Here is a 25,323-nt window from a genome sequence, read left to right on the forward strand (position 1 = left end):
TGAGAGAGAAAGTTATGGTGATTTTCCCAAGTCACCTATTTAGAATGTAATTCGGAAGTTTGCAAAAACCCTAACTTCCTCAAATTATATATCCGAAAATATAGCAAGACAAGATCTGATATTCGAACACGAGCTTCACCAAGATTTTGGTTCAAATGGGTTTTAATTCAGAGTCTAAACCTTTGTCTAAAAAATATTATAGCGAAAATTCCACGATGACCTGTTTGAGATGAAATTGTGGAGCTTGCAAAAACCCTAACTTCCTTAGATCATATCTCCAAAAATATAGTGATACAATATCTGAAATTTGGACCTGAGGTTCAAACTGATTTCTTCTCAAATGGTTTTTTGTTAGCTTCTAAAACTTCGTAGCAAAAAAGTTATAGTGAAAATTCCACGATGACCTCTTTGGAGTAGTGAAACCCTAGAATCCAAAGCTCTGATACCAAATGTTATGAAACCAACTCACAAAAAGATAGAAAAGAGAGATAAATGCCTTAGAGTTCAGACTCTTCGAAGGGGAAACCTCCTTTAAATTACACAAATGAACAATTCTTAGATGATACAAATTACAAGACCTCCTTTCTATATGTAGGAGTCTAAGGGGTCATAATATAATCAGAACCAACCTAACAATAATAATGTAAGGGCACAATAATAACAATATGGGGACCACATGGGCACAACAATATAATAAGGGGGTTGTACTAATAACAATAAGGGGTTACACTAGTAGTATAGGGACCTAACAGTGACAAGGAATAGATGGAGAGAGAGTATGTATGTTTTGGGGTCACAGAGAGAGACAAAGAAGGAGAGATGGAGAGAAGGGGGAGGGAGAAGGGGGGGGGAAGGAGAGAGGGAGGGAGATAGTGGTGGAGTTGGAGAGAGAGAGAGAGAGAGAGGGAGGTGGGAGAGAAAGGTATAGGGAGCAATGAATAGAGAGAATGAGAGAGGGAGGGGGAGAAAGAGATGCAATTGGGCGGGGGGTGGTCGAGGTAAAAGGAAATACATAGAGAGAGAAATGTGGAGACATAGTTTAAGTAGTTGCTATCAAGAAACACATGTCAACCAATTATATTTATGTATGTCTATAAAGAAAGTAAAACGTGTTTATGCATTTTTCTATCATATTTGGATAAGAAAATCTTAGTATCAAGTTTGAAGTTAGGGTGGAAATCCCAAGTTGTCAATGTAGAGCTTAATCAATTTGTTGAACAATAACTGAATTATAGTAAAGAGGCTAAATTATTCCTCATTTGGCAAGTCATCATTGCACAAAAGAATGATGAAATAGAAAATCATGATACTTTCATAGACACATAAAAATGAAATCTTAGTTGGGGAAATGAATAGGGTAAATGTTGAAAAATAAATCCTAGGTGGAGAAATGGCTAGGGTAAATGTTAAATATCATTTGAAATCCAAATATATAATTGTTGATATCAGAGGGTGAAGTGTATAGGAGGTCTAGAAGGTGATGTGACATAACACAATTGGGAGTGATAATTCCAAATCATAAAGTGCATGTGTGTTTAGGTGGGCATTAAGCCTATTGAAATCAATCTATAAAAATGTATTATGAATATAAGTTTGCTAGCTTTACCCAATGACTAAGAAAACCAAGAGAGGATAAAATCTATAAGGGTGGAGGATAGACCTCAAGGAACCTATTGAGTCAAAAAAAATTCCAAGTGAGCATGAAACCAAAATAAGTAGAAACAAAGAATAGGATATATGGGGTATAAGAGAAGCTTCAAAAATACTTAACGTGTGATGAATGGAGTGAATATGTTTGGACTAATTGTTTAAAATATAAGAAGAAAATGATAATAACTCAAAACATATTGCTCATTTTATCCACTTGGTGAAAAATTGTTTTAGAAAATAATAATAATTCAAAACATGTTATTAACTTATACGCTTTTCCATAAATCATTTTATACATTTTGAAATGGGTTTATAATTAATTTCTTGAGCAATTATATACAATTCAAGAATTTGATTGTGGTTTGATTGTAAAATTATTTATGTGAGTCGTATTTGAGTCTCAAAACCCTCTCATATCATCAATGCATGCATCTACCATAACCATGTCAAATTTCAGTGCATATGAGCACAAACTGAAAAAATTTCAACATTGGCCCCATTCTCAAGTCACATCATGACTAGCTCAAGAGACTTTTGCAACCCTCTGGAAATCAATTCACTGAAACTTGCAAAGAATAGATAGTGCAAAACAATAAATTATACAATCAATTGATAACACTTTCAAATGATGATGATGGCGATGAGAATAATGGTGACACCTCCTAGTAGTAGAGCAACAAATATATTAGTCAACACAAATCATTATCTCAACAATAACAACAAAATATTATCATTTATTATTACCATGTTGCATAATCAATCAATTATTAACCAGTTTTTAACACCTAAACATTAGTTTAGTCAATTTTCTAAAAATCATTATGATACCCCCTTGTGGGAACTATGTTATTACTTGCCATGATATATAAGATCCCATGATTTATAGAGGCTCAACATGATGACAAAGATGAAAATGATGGCATTAATGATGATGATGATGATGACAATGACAATAATGATGATGAAAATGACATGGATGATGATTGAAAGGTAAACCCCATTTTTTGATATGTATGTTTATTTCTTTTTATTTTTTCTATTTAAAATGAGTCTTGGTTCCTTAATCATAGTCTAGGTAAGTAAATAACAACCTCTAATGATAATAATTGCTTTTCAGTCTCAAGAACCATTGATAATTCATTGAACCAATGCATATGATCATTGTAGCTTAAAATTCACATCCATGTGGGATATATCCACCATGAATAGGTTAGTTATGAACCAACAATAGTTCTCAAGGTCTAACATGGTATGCACCCAATAATGTATATTTTAGATCGATAATTTTATCTCCTTGAAATTTATGTTATAATTTTATCATTTGTTTGTTGAATTCTTTGTGTGAGTCATATTTGAGTCTTCAAAACCTCCAACACTGTCAACGCATGTCTCTACTATAACCACATCAAATTTCCATGCATACAAGCACACACTGAATAAAAAAATAAATTAATTAAAAAAAAAAAAATCAACGTTGACCCCTTTCACAGGTCACTTTGTGCGGGGTCAATTAATTAAGGCATAATTCAACTAATTGGTAAATGTTAAGTTGTGGATTGGTACTTAGGGATAGGCCTGCAACAAGTTAAGTTGTGGATTGGTACTTAGGGATAGGCCTGCAACAAGTAACAATAAGCTTGACATTAATGATAATTGGTTCCTATATAACTATCATTTTTACATTCATGGTGTGACTCATATTATTAAAGATTGGAAGTAGGAGCATAAGAGACATATAATAAATTATTTGTGATTCATTGAGGCATCATTCATTTTCATATAAATGATGTTGACAATGATGACGATGATGATGATGGCACCGACGATGCCGATGATGACGATAGTGATGTTGATGATGATGATGATTATGATGATGATGATGATGACGATGACGATCATGCCGATGATGATGATGATGACGACGATGACGATCATGTTGATGATGATGATGATTACGACGACAAAAATAATGACAATGATGATTATGTCAATGATGATGTGGATGAAAATGATGATGAATATAACAATGATGATGATGATTATGATGATTCCACTGAATAAACTATCCTTTCCCAACTTTAAAAAAATTCCAAGACTCACCTATCACAAGTAGGGAATACTCGGACTTCTCCTGTCGGTGAAAATACGAGAAGAGAAGGGGACTTAGGTCGTGGTGACAGTGGGCCTTAGTCCCAAGTTGCTGTTCTGCATCCAATCCATGACCTACTCCCTAGGCCTGCTAGTTTGTATAGAAAAATTCCCCATTCATAGGTAACTCTATGCGGGGTCAAAGCATAATTTCCACTAATTAGTAGTAAATGTAAAACCTTAGAAATTATTATACGAACCAAAGTTAAAATTAGAAATCATGGTATAAACGTAAATGAGATTTTCTTTGTTTCAATAATAATATATTCTCTTCTAAACAAGGCCAACCACATGAAGGTGGAATCTAACATGGCCCCTGCTCCCCTTCACATCACTCTCAATTCCCCAATACCCAATCTATCTACTATAATATATTTGAAAGAAACACAGTGACATTCAAACACAAAAACTAGGAAAATAAAAATTTAAGGTGAATGAAAGAGAACAAACCAATTGAAAACATATAAATACACTCGTACTTTTCAACATTTTAATATCATTAATTGTCTTCTTCATCCAACTCATCATTTGTATCATCTAGTTTAGAATTCATGTTCAAAGGATTCGCCATATTAGCATCATCATCATTATCTATATCATCATCTGGAACATGCTCTTCTACATTTGGTTCAAATTCTTCAAGTTCTTCATCCGACACAATGTCAGTATCATCCAGCTCATCCAAATTAACATTGTCTCAATTAACATATATTATTTGAGCTTCTTTGATATCCTCGTCTGACACTGCATGAACCTCCTACTAGTATACATCATCTTCTTCTGCAATTGCATCTTCTTCTGCTACATATAATTTACGGGGCTTCCTCTGAGATCATATCTAATAACATATGACCAACCCTCTTTACATGGAACATCTATGTAAAATTGTGCACATTGGCTTGGAAGAACATATGACTTTAATATTGTCTCAACATTCCTTGTATCAAGCATCATAAATATGTTAGCATGCTCAATAATAGTTCTATTAGGGTCACATTCATGGATTCACAGCCTAAACCATTTGGCATCAAACACAACTAACTTGAAGCATTTAAGGTCACATTCAAGTATTTCATGTAGATACCCATAGTATCTTTCCAAATACTTCTAGATGTCTATCACCTCTAGAGGCAACATTGAGAACATGAAAAACTGCAGTTATCCCACTATCCGAATTTTTCATCTTTTCATCCAACCTTTTGATGCGAAATTTGCAGACATTGCACCACTTTTTGTTGTGGTGTTTCAATTGCAATATTTCAAACACATAAAAAATGCATTTCCAATTGATAAGCATATTTATACTTGGAAATTTTTCAAATTAAGAAAAAAAATGTCATAGGCATCAATATAATTGTAAAAAAAACTTAGTATGGATGAATATGCTTGCCTGATAATCTTTTAAACCATATGCTAAATCAATTTCCCTTTGTGTGAGATTGCTATCTCCACTACGTTGAGATTCTTTGACCAATGTAGACACACCATACCATGATAACCTACCATTATTAGCTTGTTTGCATCGTTCAATCCATACCTTCATCCAATCAAGATTGTTCGCAATATATAAATGTATTGCATCCCACTCTCAACCAATTGTATTAAAATAAAAATAAATAAAAATTCACATATATATAATTAGTTACCATTTTATACATTCATAATAATGGATTATGAAGGAAAACTATAAATTAAATAAGTACAATATACATAAAAACAAAAAAGTCAAATGTGTTATAACTATCCACTATCTACTTACATCTCACTTTCTTAATTCTACCTTTCCCCAATAGATGTTTCCCTTCAAATTTGTTCATGGAGTTGACATCCCAAATGTGATCCAATACATTAATACTTTTTCCTATTATAGGACTATATTGACGAATATAAAGCATGGTTTGATATACCATATATAGAAGGAAAGAAACAATGATAAAAATTGTCCTACAATGTGGTTGGGTTATCTTGACTTTTGAAAGACGTCAAGGGAGAGGAGTTCATTGAGGGAGATGGAAAGAAGAAATGGGGAAGTAAAAGGGTGGTTTGTCTAACTTAATTTTAGAATAAATAAGAAGGCAAGGATTTACTTGGAAGCCAAGTGGAGATAGACGTCCTAAAAATGGTTCCATAAATGCATTCAATTTCCATGTAGAATGATAATTTGAGAGGAATTCCATATGGAAGCTTAGGACAATGGGTGATAAAGACCCCATTTAAACATTTATGTTGTTAAAATTTCCATGAATTAATAGGTTCAGCAATCCCTTATGGGTTAGGGCATTATCCTTGAAGAGAAAGAGAAGCATAATAAGTCAATTTTGAAGGGGATTTCAAATGAGATGGAAAGAATAGGAATCAAAATAAAGGATGCCAATTATGGATTGTTATAAAGGTGCTTAGTGGAATTAATATCTACTTGATAATGTCACCCACTCATTGGAGACTAATCTAGACATGATTATGTATGAAATTATTTGAAATCATATTCACATAAAGGATCATTGGGCCCAATGCTTAGCTTCATCATTTGTGGTTGTAAGTTTCTTATTAAAATTTCTGATGGTTATTTTAAATAGTATTTTACAATATTCCTTTGTGTATGTAATTGTGCATGAATTTAGTCGATATCAAAAAATATATCAACATTTTGTTGTCAAAGAGTAATAAACAAATAAGACTCTACCAATCTCAATACCCTCTCTTATGTTCAATCTAGTGATAAACGGTGGTAATTTTTATACCTCTACCATAGAACCCTCAAGACATGCTCTTTGTCTAGCCAAAGCCTTGAATGATTTCAAGTGCCTCTCAACCATCCACATTGATCTTGTCTGTAGAGGTACACACTTTTCAATCTCCTCGACTTGGTGTATGAGGTAGTGTTCTTGTGCATTGAAAAATGTTAGAGGTATATACTTTTCCATTTCACACATTAGACAAATCTTTTTTCCTCCAATACTTTATATCTTACTTATCGATTTCTTTAGATAAAAACCATCTACAAATGAAGCAAGCAAGTCACAGGTTTCAAAAAAAAAGTATATAGTACATGATGACAAGTAAAACACATGCAGCCAAATATAATTTGTACAACAACTTATTGAACAAATTACACTTTGCACATAAATCTCCACTTACCTCATGTATTTTCCAAGATCATATATAACTTTTTTGACATTGTTGTCAAAGTTTTCTGGGAGAGTGTTGAAGGTCCGAAAATAGTTTTCTCAACAATGGGGGATAACCACCCAGTCCGGACCTTGGTTGACAGCTCCTTTTCTGTTTGGAGTAGTGGCTCCGACTGGGGAAGATGGGACCAGTTTCCCAATCTATTTTTATGATTGTGAAAATGGGGTGATGTTTGTGATTTGGAATAATGCTTATCCTAAAACTAATCTAATTTAAACTAACAATCATGTGTTGTTTATCCTAATCTAAAACATAATCTAACTAAACTATCTTAGGAGTAACATGATATATGTGATCTATAATAATGTCTAAAAGCAATTGATAATAATTGCGATGAGAAGTGAATCCATTTGACAATAATTGTTTCGTATAAAAAGTTAGCCGAAACGATTGTGAAAGATATATCGCATAAAAATCATTCATGTACTCAGCATAAATTATAGATCATCATCATACAAAAGTGCAATAATGGCAATCAACAATTCAAACTTTCATACATAAACAACTTGAAGATAAGTTATTGCTTGACCCATAGTAAAAATAATTAAGAGATAAAAGTACCATTTATAATATGTCCTACACATATGCTCCAGCAATATTGATCTACTTTCAAGTCACCCAACATCATCTAAGAGTACAGAAGTGCAATTTTAGTAGAAGATGTTAAATCAAATAGAAAATAAATCATGTTCCATTAATTCCACCAAAACTTCCTCAAAGGGACATAAGTGCATATTTCAAAGAATGTTTTTGATAAAATTTCTAGACCCCTCTCTTAATGCATGAGAGGGGTTTAAATACTAAAAGTATAATGCTAGAAACAGATTATTACAAAAATAGTTGAGGAGGTTTAAACGACCTGCATCAATTTATGCAAAAATAAAATCAAAATTAAAGTAAACAGGGTGACTAACTATGCTGCATTTGATCCTTCAGATCACAGATATCCACCATAGGCTTCAGCTGTGTAGGCCGGTTGACTTCATCTTTAAACTGTCCATCGAATACAGCATTGGTTAGTGTTGGGCCCATTTTCTCGGCAGAGGTGGTTAGGCATCGCAGGGTCATCCATTGGTTGTGAGGCTTGACCAAATGTTGTCAATATGCCTCCCAGTCTAGCCTGGTCGTTTGCCTTATCACTTCTGATTTGTCTTCCGCTGCCTGTTTCCATTGTTGTTCAAGCTATTTTGCATCTGGAAAGAACCCAGGAATGGAATCTGCTACTAGATTAGCACTATGTAAATTCTCATTTATATTTTCTATGATTATGTTTGCTTCTGTCGCTGCGTCCGTTGTTGCCTTTTCTGCTTCTTTTAGCCGAGAATCCTAGCCTGCATACAGAATTTCCTTATGTGATTCTTCTAGTTTGCCAAGCAATGTGATCAGAGACCTTTTTAAAGATCTCATCATATTCAAGTCGCATTTCTACGACTTGACTTGTCAGTTTAACACTTGTTTCACAATAAGATTTCCAGTGTGAAATCTTCTGGCACAGTAATTCTTTCTGATGTGTCAACTGGGAATTAAGTGCAAGTGCTTCGGTGATAAATTGATCAATTTTTGGATTGTCTTTATGAAGATTAGTTATCGCCTGCACCTGTGCTTCCTTCTCGGTTAAGCTGACTCGATGTTCTATTTGCATCTTTTCAAATTCTTGTTGAAGCTTGGCCAAATGTATCTCTACCTACTAGTCAAATTTAACTTGTTGTAACTGTTGCTTGAGCGAAGTTATTTTATTTTCCTTTTCTCTAAGCAACGTTTGTACTTATGTTGCTTTGTCTATGGTCGCTATAGCATAAGCATCTGCAAACTGCGAGAGTCTAGTTAAGTTGGAGGATGGATCAACTGGCGAGTCCTTCCATAGAACATCCATTAGTTCGTTTTTAGGGGTAGTAATAGCTATAGAGTCCAAATTTATTTTCTTTATTTGCCTTTTCACCATGGCCTTATGCTGTGGGCTATAGAATACATCCACAGGGGGTATTTCTTCAATTCTTAGAATTATCTCGAAGGTGGGGGTAATAGGGGTATGCTCTACTTCTAGTTCATTTGCAGTTTCTTCCACTGTAATTTCCAGAGCTGTCTTTTCTTGTAGCATTTGTAGCTCTGGAACCTATTCCTATATATTAAGACTTTTATTAAAATTATCCCACTCTTCCTCTAAATCAATTACCATAGGCTTTATTGGTTGTGCAGAGGTAGTAGGGATTTCAACATGCTTGCTAGCTAAAGCTTGTTCAGCTATCTTCTATGTAGATTGGGTCGTATCCTCGATGTTCCTACTTTTGCCATTATATGATGAATGTCGTGATTCCCCGATAGATTTTTCTTGATACTCTGCTCTAGAATCGTATTTGGAGTTTTCTTTGGAGCCACCTTCTATAGTCACACCGGGAGTAGGCTCTCTTACTGGTTCAATTAACAATTGGTCCAATGGGACCATTGCGAGCCTTCTTTCTCTGTAATTGTAAAACTTTTCCAGATCATCATGGTCAAAAAGTAGTTGGGCCACGTGTTTCACCTCTGAAAAGGTATTTTTCTACAAAAATATATCATCAAAAGCATCCTCCTCATTGGTGAATACTTTTATTTTCACCATGGTGGTGAAATTCTTGACTGTTCCAAACGGGTCATACTGTCGTCCAGGGAATTTGGGTAATTGCAGAGATAGCATGTTCTCTGCTTCTTTTATCGCATGTCCCAGGTTGTGTAGTGTAAATGCTTCGCACTATAGAGGGAATGCATGCCAAATGGCCTTCTTTGACTCTTTCAATGTATGGCTCATTCCACCCTCACTACATGTCTAATAGGCTATTTCCCTAGCCATAAATTTATCTGGAACATAGTATGGGAGGATGTGGGGGAAGGTGATGCTGCCAAAAACTCTGATATATGTAAATGTCTCCTCCCTGAACCATCTGGCCACTGGGAGGATTTCAACTTCAGCTTCTTGGAAAAATCTAGGGGCGTCTCAATTATACAGCCGCTTGTAAATAGGGAGTATAACTCCATGGCAAATCTTGAAAAAATGTGGTTGAAAATTGGTTTCCCACATGACCTTGTGGTACACGTGAATGGGAATTGGATTCTAAATATTCCATTTCCATCCCATGATGGGAAACTTTGAACTAAAACAAATAGCGTCCATAGCATAGGTTCTCATAAAAAATGGAGGGTAAACCCTCGAAGCAATGCTTCTTCTCCTTCTATACTCGATAATTGTTTTTGGCTAAATTATCAAACAATATTTGGGCCCAATTCATGATAGTTGCATTAACGACTGCTTCTATTAACGGCAACCAATCCGTGGAGAACTTGGTACTATCAGGTCTACCAAACAGTCGACATAATATAGCAGTAGCAAAACTATAAGGGGGACAAATAAATGCAGTAGTGTACATAACATTTTTGTCTTTCTTGATCTTCTCTTCATTATTCGACCAGGAATGGGTGCAATCCGCTGGGTCGTTGTTCTCTTTAACAAACTTTTCTACGAATTTCCTGTTGTAGATGACCTGTGGCTCTAGTAGGTGGTACATAAGCCATAAATTGTTTGGGGTAAAAGATTTGATGGCCCCTTGGCTTATCGTCCTGAATTGTCTATCTGAAATATCTGCTTCATCGATAACCCATTTTACCATATCAGTATAAGGGATTATCTTTGGCTGAGCAGCTATGTGTTGCAAAAACAAGCAAGCCGTCTCTAGCATGGAAGTGCCTGAGGAATCTCGGCCGTCAACTATAACATTTATTTCCATAATCCTCGGTTGTTCCTCCTCCAGTATGTTGTACATAGTCTCCCATGTAGAGGTTCCTCCCTCTCTGCTGCATGTGGTGTCTGTGAACAGGGGAGTCATCTCTGTCTTCTCAGAGGCTACAGCCTTTCCTTTCTTCCCCATTCTTCTCAACGCTCTGCTCTACGGGTTTTTCCTGAAATGAAGAACAAAAGCTATCGGACACTCAAAGATGAATGTAAAAATGAAATAATGCAGATAGCTTGTAAAGGTGGTAAAAGAAGCATTATTTGAATGCACATAACAAGATATCGTATCAAGCTAAATGGCTTTTCACACATAAATGCAGTTATTTCCCACTAATACCCACTAATGATTCGTTATCCTTTAACATTGCTCATAAATGTTTGTGTCGAAAAATGGGATGAAAGTTTTTAGGGTAGCGAGCCATTATACTGCGATGATAGCGATTGTGCAATTTGCGAAGCAATATCGCAGATCGCAATATTGCAAGGTGTGCCTTTTTAGCATTCTTACCTCCTATTGTGTGTCTGCAAGTTGTCCATTAGTTGTTTCACATATGGTTACTTGCTAGGCTCATCTTAGGCAATAGACTTGACGGACTCAAAATATTTGCTTTTGATACTCTACAGTGTGCATTCAGGCGCAAATCGCATATCACAATATCAACTTATGTTAAGTGCAAAGTGTTTGCTTGAATACCCGAAATGCGATGCGATAAAAGCCAAAGCGCCATCGCAATTTTGCAACTCGCAAACCTTGCTATATCGTATTTTAAGGGAGAACTCTTTATGGGTCGTGTTATGTGATGCGACACTTAAGCCTAAAAAGTTTAAGGACTTCTATTTTTGTCAGATTTTCTAATAACTTAGACCATGGAGCCCTTATTTTAAACATTTTGCTTGATTTTGGAGGTTTTTAGAAAGTTCTTTTAGTGGGTTTTTTAGACGTGCTATATATGAAAACGTAAGTCTTTATTAGTTCCGTAAACGGTCTTGATTGTTATTTTTGCTTTATTCAAAAATAAAAGAAATGAATAAATGCTAAGTTTTGTTTTTGAATAAAAATTTTAAAGGGTCCCCATTTAGTTAATGTAACGTTAACTACTATTATTACTAAATGGGGGGTTGTTGAAAACCACAACAGAGAGATAGAGGTAGAACATATTGTAACAAAAATAATGATCGATCATTATTTATTCCCAAATTAGTAGAAAAAAACACTAATTAACAAGATGTTTCACCAATGTGTAAATATACACACCAAAATAATTACATTAATGAATGTATGCCAATCATGTGTTTTTAACCCACTTAATTCACCATTCTTTGTTAGGATATTCTTTATGTTTGAAGAAAATACAGTTGGAAATTTAATTTTTTCAATAACCTCTTTAACATCCTTGCTTTTATACTCTATTAATAACCATGGAAGGGTGCTTATATTTTGGTCATATCCATTGCTATTTGAATGAGTCGCACTTTGCAATGCATGATTGGCCTCCTTAATGTCACTACAAATATTGACAATTTTTTCTTTATCTCTCCTTCTATCAAATATTCGTCATAAGGTCTTTGTTACATTCTTCCTAATGTGCATTGTATCAAACAAATGAACAATTTCTATGTGCTCATATTAGGGAGTCTATTGAATTAATCGGGATAACTTTTAATTCCTCCGTGAAGTGCCCTGTTATTAATGTCTTGATGACCTATAACGTGAATCATAGTTAAAGATATTATAACAACAATATAACTTGTCAATTAGCACAGTGAAGAAAATGCCATAAAAATATAAAATAATCCAAACATATCATGTATATTAATACATAGACAATTTGATCTATACCTTGAGAGACCCTTTGTTTGAAGACCTCCAAGAGATGGAATAATTTTTATATCAATTATTTTAAGTGTGTACGATGAAGGAACTATTTAAAAAACACACATAAATTGAACTTCATAAAATTAAACATTATTAAAGTGTAGGGTAACGTTATAACATATCACAAAAATGTTTTAGCCCCGCAGAATCATGACTTGTCCATACAAGAATTGCATGGAATTCAAATTCCCTTTGTGCATCTACTGGTCTAGAGATATCATACATAGTGACACATTTCCATAACTCCACTAACTCATCGATAAGAGGCTCGATATATACATTCATATATTTGACTTGGTACTTACCTAATTGATTGAACATACAACACATAATTACTACATATATGAGTAAATAAATAAATAAAATATAAGACATAATTGAACATATATGAGTAAACAAAAAAATATAAGACATAATTATGAAAAAAACAAGAGAAATAAGATGTTATTGTGTTAAAAAAATTATCCTTAACAAATTAATACCTGCAACAATCAGAGTCAACATTATGTGCTTCCTCTTTATTGACATCCAAGGAGGAATGTAATTGTTGATAACAAAAAACAAGCCACATCGAGTAGGTAGATTTGGACTCTCCAAATGGATTGACACTGTCAGCTACTAATGAAAGCCTAATATTATGAGGTTCTCTTTTAAACTCTGGTTACTTTTCCTCTATATTCCTAAATACATATCCATCTGCAAGCATTTGAAGAACACCATCTTCACTTCTATTTGTTGCATGGTAATCCATAAGTTGTACTATGCTTTTGCACCTGAACAATTGTCGCAGACATGGAATTAAGGGAATATAATGAAGAACCTTGTGAGGCACCTTTTTTGTTGCTTTATCAGTTTAATATCTACTCTCATCACATTTTGGGCATTTGTATTTCGATGCATGTTCTTCATAATAGAGAATATCTTCACTAGGACATGCATGAATAGCTTGATGCTACATTCCTATATCTTTCATAATGGTATGTAAATATCAGTACGTACGAGGTAAAACATTTAATGGTGGTAATAGAAATTCACCTAATAATATACAACATAAAATAAAGTAGTATTGGTTAATATACTAAACAATATTAATCATACATATTGCATCCAAATGTTACAAACTAATTAAATGATGATCAATGTACTAACATTAAAACAAAGGAAAAAATCATTGCTTTAACATGTATATAGTACTAAATGTCACAAAATGTATTACATACCTTAGGAGTTGTGTCACATGTGTTTGAAAAACCATTCACCACCTTTAGGTTGACTAGTAGAAATACATCAGAGAGAAGAGATGTTTCTGAGCCTTCCTAAAGAGGTTGAATTTCCCTCTCAAGTACAGGTATATCAAAAGCACGGTCATCATACTGGTTTCCATCATCATCCATTCTAACATTATTAAAAATCTCCTAGATCAATCTATTTGTCCCATGTTCTTCAACAATGTTATCAACATCATTATCTTCTTCCATGGGATCATTAGCTTGATCCTCAATATTCGCTCCATGTTCTTGAATAGGCACTTGTACCACAACCACCTCTTCCTCATCGAGCAATGCCCTGGGGAGGCATACTATACAATTACAATCAATAAATTAATATTAGTATATATAACAAATATTTAAACGTCGATACAACCGCTTACAAATATAATATATAAGGAAAACAAAACAAAAAAAGTCAGAGACAACTTAGGTGAAACCAAGAAACAAGGACAACAAATAAATGACAATGTTTGTGAAATTTATCAAGATATTTAAGAATATGTTGATAAAATCTAAGAAAAGTGTTACTTTTATTGACATGTAGGAAGTGAGACACTTTCTAAGATATATAGTCACAACCATAATAAAAAACATATTGATCTTATTTTGAATTCATCATTATAATGTCATATTCTTTCTTGATTTCACTTAGAGACCGAAAGTTTTAAGAGGATGGGTGAGAAACCATGAGCTTGGATGAGAGCAAGAAACAAATACAAAAAATCAATGTGATCATGAAGCTTGTCCAATTTAGTAAGATGTTTAAGATTATGCTGAAAAAATTTAGGAACAATCAGCTGACAATAATCAAACCCTTTTCTTTCCATCACAGTTAGAAATGTATGCAAAATTTTCACTTATAAACTTTGAAATCAATAACCTGTGTAAGAAAATTAGATAGGATCCCCTTTTTTCTTTAGGCAAGTGGTATGGAACCCACTAAAGACATTTTGCATAGGGAAACCTTTTTTAGTAAGCCACGACGTCAAATATCTCTCCTTCTACACAAAATGGGGTATTCTTTCTTTTTGACTGCTTATTTGATTTGACCAAAAATTTAAAAAATCACTCCTTTGTACTTAGTGGTAAGTGAATGTTATAGAATAAAAACATTGTGTCTACTTTAAAGGACATTCAAAATGGAATGTTCTACCATGCATGAGTGATAATAAGTAATATAAATTTGGAAAAAATAATCATTCATGATTTATCAAACAGTTCATTAATCTACCCTTTTCCTAGAACTATTATAGCTTTGATATTACTTCAATTATATTTCTCACAATTTACAACAAATGAGACCCTTTACTTATCACAAAAAGAGACTTTATATAGAGAATTCTTAACTCTATAGTACTTGAGCTTAAAAAGTTCATTGTCACCTAACATATTTTGAAACACCAAGTGCAAGGCTTGTGTCCCATAATTTTTTCCATAAAAAAGGAGAAAGAGTTTCTTTGAGTGAAATAGATTGTGGTTAGGACATAACATTTTAATAAATTGTGGTTTATAAATTTAAACTTTTTAATAAATAAATTGATTTCTTTTTTATATAATCTTTTTCATAAAAAAATGGGTTTTTTAATTAATTATCATCTTACCTAAAATAATCAAATGGACTCCTTTAATCTTTATATAATCATCTTTCTTTATAGTAATTTTACTTTTACTCAAAATTTTATTTATTTATTTATTTAATGATATTTATATTTTATTATTTTGTCTTATACAATTTATTACAATATATTATATAATTATTTTCTTCTTTCCTATAAAAATGCATTCATTATGTCCATCTTTTAAAGTATGTGCATAATATATGTTAAAATCTTATTAATAATTCTCCATAAAAACCCATGATTAACCTCTAAATCCTTTAGGTCCTAACTAACCCCCTAAACATACATTAACCCCGTAACACCTTAACCCCATTCCCCTAAGCCCTTAAACTCCTAACCCCTAAACCCTTAAACAATAACCCCTTATCCCTAAGACCATAAAGTAATTAACCCCTAACTAGACCTAACCCCATAATCGAACCTAACGAAAATAATCAAATAGTATTTCTCTACATCAAGATGAAAACATAGGTCGAGACTCCGAAGGTAGGAGGATGGATTTCTGGGCTCTAACGTGGCCGCAGGCAAGCAGGTGGCAAGCGCGTTTCCAGCACCTGTCAAGACGCAGTCCTAAATTAATTCGCAGTTATTGTGCAATTAAACAGGGATTAAGGCGATCGCAGTCACCCTATATTTTCAACCGGACGACAGTCGTCCCACCTTTCTCGGGAAAATAACTCCTGTCTGGTGGTTTCAAAGGCGGTTTAGGGCAAATGGAGGACATGGAGTATGAAGAGGAAGCAATCGACTATTCGCAGGACCCGTATGAAGGTCAGTCTATTTTCTGCGGCCGCGGTCATAACCCTAGCTCTATTGAACCTGCACCTCCTCAACCGGCTAACTCTCTGGCTGTTGCGCACCCTGGAACCTCCTCGTCACCGCTGTGTTTCGGCTCACTCTCTCTGGAGTCCCCGGGACTAGATATCCCCCCTCTATCCCCTGGCACGCTCAATCTTCTCTCCGCCATCACGCCTCCCTCCCCCAACTTCGATCTGCTCCCCTCTTTCAACCCGGTGCCTCCCCTGAGAGCGCCTCACCCGGGCCTGGAAAACCCTAACTCCCTCCCTTCGGGATGTTTCAACTCTCCTGTTATAAACCCTAAAGTCGCGGCTCACCAGAAGGACTCGGGACCCGATCCACTAGCGGAGCACCCATCGGCGCCGAGAACTGGAAAGCGGAAGATAAAGTGCGTGAAGAAGTCCTCAAAGGATCTCACCATCACCTTCGGCGAAGACATCCCTATGGGAGAGGTGGTGGATAGGGCCAACAGAGTACTCGTTGGGCATGTGAGAGGAAGGGCATACTCTGCGACCAGACTCACGAATTGGGTACAGGAGATATGGGGAGGCATCTTACAGGAGCTGCCGGAGGTACAGAGCTTGGCACGAGGATGGTTTTCCCTGCATTTTTCGAGAGCAGAATACACAGACCTGATCCTGGCCAAATACTGGCAAATAGAGATGGCCCCAGTCCTCCTCAAGCGCTGGTCTCCATTGTTCGACCCGGAGAGGGAACAAATTGGAGCGGGACCTATCTGGGTACGCTTACTCGGTCTACCTCTACAATTCTAGTCGGAAGCGGTGTTTATTAGGATTGGTAATGCCCTCAGAACATATTTGGAATATGATAAGACTTATGTACAGTCAAAGAACCGGGCACTGGCAAGAATTTTGGTACATTTGGACACAAGGGAGGGCCTGGAAGAAAATATCACTCTGAAGTGGAGACATTACACCAGGATTCAGATATTGGATTATGAGGGGGTTTCGTTTCAGTGTAGAAGGTGTCATAAGGTAGGGCATGTATTCAAAGAATGCCCTCTTCTCTCGAAATAACTGGATTCCACAGGCCCGCCCTCAACTCATAAAGGAAATGCTCCAGCGACGGCTTCACAATCCCCCGTCTCAGCTTCGCAATCTAGACCAATGACTCCAAAAGATCTCAGTGCGGGTGGGGCATCGAAGAAGGTTTGGGAATCGATCAGGATGCCCTCACCACCTATGACCCGGGCTCGGGCTGCTGCGGCTACGGAGGTAGCTCGGATTTCGGGTACATCTTCTTCTTCCCCTTTGATATCTCCTACAATCTCTAATTCCGTTGTTGCTCCTTCGTTAGTTTTTGTTTCTCTGGCAACTTGTTCCATTTCTTCCCCCCCCCCCACCCATGAATGCCCCATCCTCTCCATCGATCCATTCCTCCTCTTTTCCTTCTGGGGTAGAGGCCCCTCCATGCCAGATTCTGCCTCACCCTTACAACCTGCGGTCGAGGCCCTCTCAGGGTTTCGACTCTCTATCTGGGCTGGGGGTGGTCTACTCGGGACCCCCCACCCTTTCAACCCGGGGTCGCAAATCTAATCTTTCCAAAGCGATACAGAAAGCTAGAGTTGAGGTTGTAATTGGCAAACAATCTACTATGGAAGGGGTCCTTAGAGCACTGAAAGCCCCAGAAGGGGTTCCTCCATGAAGTGCCTATCCTTTAACTGCAGAGGTTTAGCTAGTACCTCAAAGAAACTAGTCATGCGGAGGTTACTTGAGAACGAACCTATTGATATCGTTATGTTGCAAGAGACCTTGGGAAACGCTGAAGACATTGAACACTCCCTCGCCGGCCTTCGACCTGGATGGCATCACCATGCGCTGGATGCCATTGGTAGGGCTGGAGGGTTAGCCATAGGTTACAATCCTCGGACAATAAATGTATCTGCCACCTGGGGGGAGTGGGATACATTGGCATGGACTTCTTCTCGGTGGAGTTAGGGGAGACACTGAGGATCATTAATGTATACGGTCCATGCCAGCGGAGGGAGGATTTCTGGCAGAATTTTCTGGGCACGAACTTGACATCTATCAACCAGCCAATCATCGGGGGCGATCTCAACTTCTCAATAGGATTTGGGGAATCCTGGGGTTCACTGGCTCAGATAGACCCCCTGTCAAATTTCTTTAAAGACATCCTGGAACAGCATCATTTGGTTGATATTCCTATGAACAAGCCGCTGCCTACTTGGAGGAACTTGAGGACTGGAGAGGCTGCCCTGGCTAGGAGACTTGACAGATTCTTGATCAAGATCCCCTTCTCCAGAGACTGTCCAAATACAGACAATGGGTAGGGGCAGGGGGTGAGTCCGACCATTCCCCTATATATTTGGAAATTATGGGACCTTAGGCTAAGCCAAGCGCTCCTTTTAAATTCAATCATATCTGGCTACAAGACAAGGAATATACTAAACTGATCAAAGACTATTGGGTGTCCCATCCTATATCAAATCATAGGATGGCAGTAGAAGGTTTCTGCCACAATCTTTTGAAGCTCAAACAAATAACCAAGACTTGGGCCAAAGAGAGGAAGGCCAAAGATGATCGGAAGATTCTGGACATAGAATCAGAGTTGGAAACCCTACTAGATGACAGGAATCTTGGTTTCTCCTTAGCTGAAGGAAAAAACAGATTGATAGAGCTTGAGTTATAGAAAGACAATATCCTCAAGGAAAGGGAGGAGGCATGGAGATTGAAGAGTAGGGCTGTTTGGTTGAAGGCGGGAGATGACAATACCAGATTCTTTCATAATTATGCCAAAGGGAGGAAGGTCACCAATACAATCTGGAAGCTGCCCCTCCCCAACGGTGAATCGGCAGACAATTTCCAAAAGCTCTCGAGACTAGGTACATCACATTTTCGGAACTTATTCAGAGCACCCCAAGAAGTCAACCTGGCTGATATTATTCATGTGGCTGGTCTCTTTCCCTGGTTTGTAGGAGAAGATGAAGCAAATGAACCAATCATGTCGGTTACTCTGGAGGAACTGGAGGGAGTACTAAAGTGGTTCAAGAAGGATAAAAGCCCGGGACCAGACGGGTGGCCTATTGAGTTCTATTCGGCGTTCTATGACTTTATGGCCGCGGATCTCCTCCAGTTCATAAAAGAATGCCGCTCATCGGGATGGATGTATAATGCTATCAATACCACCTTTATAGCCCATATTCCTAAGAATGACTCCCCTAACTCATTTGATGAGTTCCGTCCCATTTCTCTCTGCAATTGCCTCTACAAGATTATTTCGAAAATCATTGCCAATCGTATCAGACCTATTCTTTCCCAGCACATACTCCCTGAACAATTTTCCCTTCTCGAAGATCGCCAAATTCACGATGTGATTAGTTCTGCATAGGAAGTCATTCATTCCATCCGAGCTCGTCGTCTAAAAGGCATCATTCTCAAGATTGACCTGGTGAAGGCTTTTGATCGGGTGGACTGGACTTATATCAAAACGTTGCTTATCCATCTGGGCTTTCCTCTGCCATTCACAAACTGGATAATGGCATGTATAACCTCTCCCACCTACATTCTGCTCATTAATGGTTCCGCCTCCCCTTTTTTTCATGCTAAAAGGGTACTCAAACAGGGATGCCCTCTCTCCCTGCTACTTTTTCTTCTTGTAATGGAAGGGTTGAGCAGACTCATCTATTATGAAAAATAGATCGGCAGATTATCAGGTTTGAAGATTACTGAACAGTGTTTCTTAACACACCTACTATTCGTAGACGATGTTATCATATTTTTGGATGGAAGCATTCGGGACACGACTGCCTTTGACAAGATCTTTGCCTCTTTCTCCAAGGCAACAGGCATGATGGCCAACCATTCAAAATAAACTATCTCCCAGATCTTTACATCTGCTCAAGAGTCTGAACTGGCTTTACAGCGTTTCCCGTATACTCCTTGACCATTGGAACAGGGGTTCAAATATCTGGGCTACTGGATCAAGCCGACGGGTCACAAGATCATGGATTGGACTTGGCTGATCAAAAAATTAGAAAATCGAATATCCCACTGGAGCCATCGCTTCCTATCAAGAGCAGGGAGGTTAGTTCTCATTAAATCAGTCTTGGAGGCCACACCTATTTTCTCTATTGCCCTAGCTTGGATACCTAGAGGTATCCTCACTCTCCTCAAGCAAATTTGTTGTAGATGTCTCTGGAACAGAAAACAGGATAAAAGAGTTTTTGCTTGGATCAGTTTGGATAACATCTCTCTACCAAAAAAGTGGGGAGGATGAGGCCTAAAGGACCTCACACATTTTGCTCACGCTCTGGCTGTGAAATTGGGATAGACATTGCTTACAAAGCAAAATCTTTGGACATCAATCTCGTACCACAAGTACGTCTGTCCACTACACCTCATGGATTGGATCTGATTACCTGGATGGAACAAAATAGGTATATCTACCGTATGGAAAGCGTTATTGTCTTCGTTGCCTCTCATTCGGAGCCACCTAACTTGGAGAATAAATGACGGAACTAGGGCTCGAATTGGTATGGATCCATGGACAGGAGGGGGCGGGAGGTGCTATCTCCCACACGAGCTCGTTCAAATACTTGAGCAGCAGAATACTAGAGTTATAGCCCACATAGCGGATCAGGAGAACACTTCTATATTTTCGCAGGCATGGAAAATAGCAGCACAACTAAACCTGCCTCCGGAATGGCATCAAATCTAGGAGGACTACACTAATGCACTAAGTGAGTCCCATATTTGTATCAAAGAAGGACCAGACGAACTCATGTGGGATAAGGCAGAACACGGTTTTTACACCCCAAAGGATGGATACCTGGTTTTGATTGGGTACCAAAAGCTGGAAATAGTGCAGAGTTGGTGGAAGATCATCTGGAAATTAAAATCCCCTCCCAAAACTAAACTCTTTTTTTGGTGCTTACTCCAAAACAAGATCCCCACTGGGGAAGCGCTCATGCGCAGATCTGTATATGGCCCCACTTGGTGCATCCTATGTAAACAGCAATCGAAAACGACTTCTCATCACTTCCTTGCATGTGAAGTTACCAAACAGATATGGAAGACGGTAACAGAGGAGCTCGGCATTGTGAGTAAGTGGGAAAATGAAACCATCACTACAGCATGGGAGAATTGGTATCAGGCACACTCCGGAACAAATCGTGCATGTCTTCCCCTTATCATTAGCTGGGCAATCTGGCTGGCGAGAAACAAAATGATTTGCTATGGCAAACTGTCACCACCAAAATTATCGCAGCATACCACGAACTGTCGGCAATTACCCCTCCTCGCACCCGCAGACCAGCCGACCTGGACCCAATTGATCAATCTATACCATGGGCCTTTTTCGATGGAGCCGCTCAGCAGCATGGATGTGGCGGGGGGTTCATTCTTAATATAACAACGAATCATCATTACAAAGTGAAGATGGGCTTAGGCATGGGAAAAAACAATTTTGTTGAACTCATAACCATCAGACACCTTATGCACTTTGCATTAAACCATGACTGCAGAGAGTTACAGATATTTGGAGATTCAAACATTATCATTAATTGGATCAATCTGAAATCTAGATTCCACGCACACACACTCTTAAATATATTGGATGAAGTGATGCACCTCAAAGCACATTTTAACTCCATTATTGTTCGTCATATTTACAGGGAACACAATCACTGTGCCGACGGATTATCCAAGGAAGCCACGCACATTCCAGCAGGACAGTGGATAATCAGCGAACAGAGGGGCAGCGCTCAGTATCAATACTTCCACAGGCCCTACATAGATCAAGTCTACCCTCGGGTGGACGACCATTGATTTTTGTTAATGTATATAAGTTGTTAAATAGAAATATAGCGACTTATGAGCAGCATCCTGTGAGATGCAAGTATACATTTTTGCCTACTATACATACATCCTGCGTGATGTTTTTTTTGACATTTTGATACAGTATCCTCCTGCGTGATGATTTTTTGATTATGACATAGACAATGTACAGGAAAGACCATAGACTTTATAAGTCACGAAGAAATTCGCATATGCTGAATAGCATTTACTATATGTAATTTTTCAACATATTAATGAAAGATTACGATTTTTCCTTGGGGAAAAAAAAGAAAGCATAGGTCAAATACCTCCCAAAAGAATATAAAATACATTTACAATATAAATACAATATAACTTACAATACAAAGACATATAATTTAAAATACAATATACATATAAACATTTACAAAAACAATCTACAATACAAAGACATATAATGAATAACTTACTAATGGATGATAGTCATGCCCACCTTCATCATGTCCATAGTCTCTACAAATCATTTTAGGTGTTTTTATTGGAAGTCTCCTTGGCCTCAAGCCCATGCAATTTCTACAAGGGAATTAACATTTTCAATCCTTTGAAGCCCTCGACATCAATCCTAAGTATATTTGGCCTCCTTGAGGAATGTTATCTGACATTTTTTTTCACCAAACTTTCACTAATGATTTTGTTCAAAAATTAACTTCAAAATAATCCTACGACCTTTCAAAACAATCGCAACTAATATAGCCACTATGTCAAAGTTTATCTATATATATATATATATATATATATATATATATTATTCATATTAATATTAATATATACTAATTATATATCAATAAATATATACTAATTATATATCAATAAAACAATATATAATTATAAATATAATATCATATTTATTATAATTAGTTAGACTCAATGTAAAGTGGTCCCATATTAGATGTTGTCAATGTAAAAAAGTTGTTACTGGTGGAATTGGAAGTTATACAATGGTTCATTTCCATTTTTAAGATATTGGACAACACGTCAGACATTTGATATTGGAAAAAACGTCGGATATTCGATGGTCGAATAACTTCCATCAGATATTCAATGGTTAAAGAAATCCCATTGAATATTCAACAACCATCAAGATTTAAAAAAAATACATTTAACTTTTGACAATTTTTCCAATTTTATCCATTTCGTCAGATTCTTTCATCGAAATTTCCAACAATGTGTTGTAGTGCATGGATGATGTATCCACTTTGTGGGAAATCTAGCCATCTATTGAAGCCAACAATGGGCATATTATCTCGGTGGATCATATTTGTATTCTTCAATCTGAGGATTATATATTTGATCCATCACATGGCCAACTGGAAAGCAACCATAAATGTATTTCCATGCAATAACATCACACTCTAGATCAACTTCCAAGAGCATGTCCTAGAAATAATTGATACCCCACCTCCACAGAAGCTATAGAACCTTCACAAAGAAACTAAATACCACCTGGATTTGATCACACAACCATCTTGTTGACAAAGTTCCTGCATCCCAACATCAACCAGTGGATAGGCAATCCTACCTTGCCTCGAAGATTTAAAGTAATCCATGTCAACCCTCAATGGGAAATAATTAAGATGTGAAATAAGTGGTCTCTCATGGCTACAATGAAAATTGAAACTCAAATATCTTGAATATTCTTGGATACCAATTGATTTTAGGAACATATTCACACTATGTTCTCTTGAATCATTTCCCTTATTCGTCCACAAAACTTGGCTGATGCAAACAGGGTGGAACACCTTTATAATGCTAAACTTCCCAAAATTTAAATGAGGTGAGAACAAATAAGTTGTTGTACTATCTGATTTTTAACGCTTTACCACATATTCAAGCAAAGGTCCATTGTTAAACACAGTTAGAGCCTTGTCAACATTACTCCAACCTGGTGATCATGACCTCGATAAAATTGCATTGCTGGCCTTTTCATATTCATCCTATGTTTAGATCATCTAACAGGCAATTAGACACTTCACCTACAACAATCCCTTTGCGGGGTAGAAGGGGAGCTGACAAATCATATGGCACGTTAAGGCACTTATTCCAATAAGTTTGAAAGGTGGAAAATGCATGTCCTTCCTCATCATTAACCTCCCAGTTCTCATACAGAAAATCTAAATTGAATGACCTCATCAGTATGCCTCAAGAAGAGAGATCTTGCTTCAACTTATGATCACTAACACGTAAAAATGGATTTGGTGGCCTTGTGAAAACCCTAATAAACTAAACAATATTTTTATGTCAAATGTTCCTCATATTGAACACCTCTTGAGTTATATCATGACTCCAGTAACTAACATCATATGAGTTGTATGCCATATTGTTGTCAATTTCCCCAAGTTGCAATAATTTGGTGTGTGGTTGCAAAGGTGTTTTATCTGCATTTTGTTCCTCTTCCATAATTATGTCTTGTAATAATTCATTCTGAAGGATTTGATCATGGTGCACAGCTTCAATTATTGTTTCCCTTGCATCTACAACATGGGTGTTAGGATTTTTTTCAATAGTTCGACGATCGTTTTATCTCCCACTACTACTCCTTCCTCTATAGATCTGTAATTCCTTTTTACCTTCACCACCTTTGATAATTCCCATGCTCCAACCTACTCTATTATCTTTATGAGATTTCTATTATAATCTTCAAAAGCGTGTAAGAGTTCTGTGTTCACCCTTTCCACTAAGAGAAATAATTCTTACTACAACATTTCTCAAATAAAAACCTTCATGCTAGAAGAAAAACCAACTTTGATACCTTTGTAATATCCCTTTTAAAAATTTTGGTTTTTTTTTAGAATTTGTCTTATCCTAGATTTTGTCACAAAATTTCCATAAAAAAATCACCGAAAATTTAAATGAATTCCATTAAATTTATTTAGAGAGATAATAACTACAATTTTTTAAAGAAAACACTAGTACACAAAAATTCCAACCAATTTAATTTAAAAAAATGAGAAGTATTTACATTAATTTAGATTTGGAAACCTACCAAAGAGAATAGTTTGGCCCACTCTAAAAAGTCCTCCACGCTCAACCTTGGTTGTAGTTGTACTAGAATAATTTACTAAGGTCCAAAATTCATCCTTTAGAAATACTAGAATAATTCAGTCTTCTTCTTGACTTCCTTCCTCACTAAACAACAATGAAGAACCTGAAGTGA

At 36.6% G+C, this 25,323-nt stretch overlaps 1 pseudogene; it reads right to left on the minus strand.

Moving 5' to 3' along the window:
- LOC149250913 (cryptochrome-1-like) overlaps positions 1 to 24,566 on the minus strand; it is a 185,722-nt pseudogene extending 161,156 nt beyond the window's left edge.
- Positions 24,567 to 25,323: the final 757 nt, after the last annotated feature.

This window comes from Pinus tabuliformis, chromosome 7 (genome assembly GCF_031772625.1).
Source record: "Pinus tabuliformis cultivar Carrire ecotype Pingquan chromosome 7, CPIR1, whole genome shotgun sequence".
NCBI classification, from domain to species: domain Eukaryota; kingdom Viridiplantae; phylum Streptophyta; class Pinopsida; order Pinales; family Pinaceae; genus Pinus; species Pinus tabuliformis.